Here is a 4,525-nt window from a genome sequence, read left to right on the forward strand (position 1 = left end):
CCTTTTAGGAATTGATTCTTGAATGTTTAGGACACATCTTGATGTATTTTGGATGAAGTCAGACCCATGGAGGTGAAGATCTGAAATGAGAAAAAAAGGGAAATTTTTTTTGGCCAAAAAAATTTGTCCAAATTTCATGAATTTTTTTGGGTACCCAAATGAAATAGGAAGTGGCTAATTTCTTTAGGGAATAAACATGTGTTATCCTAAAATAGAAATATGTAAAAAAAAATCTTCATTATTTTGTAAATTACATTTATATCAGGGGCCATATCTAAAGGTAATTTTTTGAGTACTTAGAAATTTCGTAAAAAAATACATATATTTAATATATAATATGATATTTATGCAGGTAAAAATATACCAAAATATCACAAATTCTATAGGGAACAAGAATATATATAGATAGGGCAACTTACGCTTCGGATATGTCCACAAAATGGCCGCCAACCACACTGACTCAGACTCCCTAATCTGCCACTTGAAATGAAGGAAGGGTATGTCAATTTCAAGGTGTTATTTACTAATGTAATTATTCTTGGATATGCATAAAAATTGTATGGTGGGTTGCTGGATAATTGTCGATTATTTTACGACTATAAAATTAAAATTCTGACACAAAAAAAATTTTTTGAAGGGAAATAAAATCGAAAAAAAAAATGTAAAACAATATAATATTTTAGCTAAAAAAAATTGATGATATTCAATCAAAAAAGAAGTAAACAAAATTTTCCGACAAATAAACATCTAGAGGAATCATTACTCTGTAATAGTTCCTTAGTACGTAGTAATTTTGAAAGAAATGGGAAAAAACGAAAAAATGGCAATCACAGGAAAATCGAACACATACCTATATATACGCCATATCTGGCTAAAAAAAAAGATAGGCATGGGTAGCCAGATCATCTAGAAACACTTTCCAACACTATAAAAATATAAGTTTTGCGACACTTCTTGCCAATTCCTTACGGTAACATGACTAAGTAAAAAAATGAAAAACAAATAAAAAGGGGCACTCGCGGAAAAATGGCCAACATTTTATTATACGCATTCCAGAAAAAAAAATTTCAGCCACGTGCTAGGCAAACCATCAAGGCACATTTTCCGACAAATAAACATCTAAATGAATCATTACTCTGTGATAGTTCCTTAGTACTTAGTAATTTTGAAAGAAATGGGAAAAAACGAAAAAATGGCAATCACAGGAAAATCGAGCACATACCTATATATACGCTATATCTGGCTAAAAAAAAATAGGCATGGGTAGCCAGATCATCTAGAAACACTTTCCAACACTATAAAAATATAAGTTTTGCGACACTACTTGCCAATTCCTTACGGTAACATGACTAAGCAAAAAAAATGCAAAACAAATAAAAAGGGGCACTCGCGGAAAAATGCCCAACATTCTAATATACGGCATCTCAGATAAAAAAAAAAGACATGCACGTGTTAGCCCAACCATCAAGGCCCACTTTCTAACACATAAACATGAAAAAAAAATCAATAATATACGGCAATTCCTTACTACGTAGTAAATTTTTACAAATATTGAAAAAAAACAAAAATTGGCAACCGCAGTTAAATACCCAATATACCAATAACTACGTCGTATCTGACAAAAACAAAGTCACGCATGGGTAGCCAGATCATCTAGACACACTTTCCAACACTAAAAAAGCAAAAGTTTTACGACACTATTTGGCAATATCTTACGGAAAAATGACTTGGCAAAAAAATGAAAAAAAATGAAAAAGGGGCACTCGCGGTAAAATGCCCAGCATTCTAATATACGGCATCTCAGATAAAAAAAAAGACATGCACGTGTTAGCCCAACCATCAAGGAACACTTCCTAACACATAAACATAAAAAAAAATCAATAATATACGGCAATTCCTTACTACGTAGTAAACTTTTACAAATATTGAAAAAAAACAGAAATTGGCAACCGCAGTTAAATACCCAATATACCAATAACTACGTCGTATCTGACAAAAAAAAAGTCACGCATGGGTAGCCAGATCATCTAGACACACTCTCCAACACTAAAAAAGCAAAAGTTTTACGACACTATTTGGCAATATCTTACGGAAAAATGACTTGGCAAAAAAATGAGAAAAAAATGAAAAAGGGGCACTCGCGGTAAAATGGTCCTCGTGGTGATGAACGACATTTTAACTAAAAAAAAAATCATGCACATGGTAGCCAAACAATCCACCAAGACTTTCCACAACTGATAACCTATACAAGTTGCACCATTCTACGACAATTTCATAATACGTAATAACTTTGATAATTATGCAAATTACCTTAGAAGGGTAAACTCGGTCGCGCTCGACCCCGACGCGTCTCAGAAATCGGGGAAGGAGTACAGCTACAGCAATGCACATCTGGACACTACAAGAGCGTGTAGGCGAGACACCTACTGCAGGTCGATCACCCACAAATTCAGTCACGGGGGTGAGTCACGTGAGAAAAACCTCTTTTTTTTTGACGCTCGGGGTTGCGGACGACCCACCGTACCGTTCCAGGGTTAAAGACCGCTATATCTTCATTGTTTGGAAAAATTATTGACTATTTGTTCTTTTTTATGACCTTAGGTAACATTGGCCTTGCTATAAAGTTCCCGTGGACGTTGTGAAAACAATCTACATACGAACTTCAAGTAAACAAACGCATGCATTATAACTTCTGTAAGTGTTTGGAAACTTTGGCTTCTGTTCTTTGAGGAGTAGATTTCATTGAACTACATTCTACCAATGCCTCCCATTTCTGCCAGACGTACGATAGTTCAAAACATAAGTGAAAAATCGCTATAAGATATGCAAAAATAACACACAAAGACGATTTTTTTCAAATTCAGTCATGCAGACGACACAGTAAGGATGCCGTCATCATTTAAAGACCGCTATATCTTCGTTATTTGTAAAAATAATTGGCTGAAACTTCTGGGGAGCATGTACGATATGTTTTTGCATACATAGAAACAATAAAACGATTTTCGATTTCTGAAAGTTATGTCAAAACCCCATGGCGGACGGCCCCCTTAAGAAAGTTATACACAAAATGTGTACACAAAATTCCAAGCAGTCAGCCCAAATTATGTAATAACCAGTTAAACCCAAAACAAGAAAAATGATTCAATGGTATTCTAAAATGGTGATAAACTAGTGGTCATGTGGTACCTGGGCTCCTTACTTGAAAGATAGCCCTTGTCCTTAAAAGGCTGTTACAGCTGTTTTGCTTATAAATCATCGTTGACCGAATAGTTTGCACCCTTGACTGGCCCACACTTGGAATCCACGCTTTTGGTAGACAGTCTCACTGGAGCGATCCCTAGACTTGTCTTTTACCTATCTCCAATTGATAGGACCCAACCACGGCAGCACACCCCTCCTCTGTTTGGTGGGAGTCAAGTATGGGGGTCAGCAAAAGGTGCACAGATTGAGGGACCAGGTCGGTCAGCCAGCCATAAACACGACTCTTTCACTAACGGCCTGACCCTTAGGTCGCATAAGCTCACTTGTCCTTACCTTCCAAAACAGGTGAAGGTCGTTGGGCATAGGATAACCCAGTTGAGGTGCCGTATCAGGACTTTAGAGTAGGGCAATGCAACGTTGTAACGAGTGAGTAGGAGGTAGAATTTTGTGCAAAATATGAAGAGAAATCTTGCAATTGTAAGGAATATACATACATAATAGTCCTATATATTCTGGTTAACAAAACATTAATAATTTAAATGAGCAATTAGCAATCAGCTGGTGTGATGGGCATACATTTTAAAATTAATCAGACCTGATTGATATAAAATAAGCTGCTTATAAGTCAGAGTAGAACGTTAAATAAAAAAAATAAAAACCATTATAATAATATATCTCGATACACATAGTTTGAGGAAAGAACCACTGTAAGGCTTCTGTTTTGCATTTCTACGCTGTGACGTCAAAAACATGGTGTACGCTAATGTCAACGAGTTCAGTTATTTCAGAGCAGTTCTCCCCATGTTTTATTTTGTGTCTGTTTAACCTTTTGCTGTTGTTGAGATGTTCAATTTAACAATGTAAATTTTGTGGAATAAAATTATTTCAGTTAATTTAGAGCAGTTCTCCCCATTTTACGTTTTGTGCTTGTTTAACATTTTGCTGCAGTTGAGATGTCTAATTTAACAATGTGAATTTTGTGTAATAAAGTAAGTAGATTAAGTTAATTACACCTTTTCGTATTGCACTCCTTACTTTCATTGATTATGCCTAACATGAATATTTAATCTCGGGACAGTATACCCGATATATTGAAAGGAGTAAGTCTAAATACCTTAAGAGTAATAGTGTGTTGGTGAGTGGCTTGAAAGGGGAAGATCCTTATCTTTAACTTTTACTTTACAACAATACATCACTGCTCCCTCCATTAACATTGTCTTAGTAATCTCATGACGTAAAATTCCTCTCCAGCATCTCACTGGGGTCCCTGAAATGGAGCCGAAACAGAGCCTAAGAGTGGGATAGCGTTAAACCTGACAAAGCT

This window comes from Palaemon carinicauda, chromosome 7 (assembly GCF_036898095.1).
Source record: "Palaemon carinicauda isolate YSFRI2023 chromosome 7, ASM3689809v2, whole genome shotgun sequence".
Classification (NCBI taxonomy): domain Eukaryota; kingdom Metazoa; phylum Arthropoda; class Malacostraca; order Decapoda; family Palaemonidae; genus Palaemon; species Palaemon carinicauda.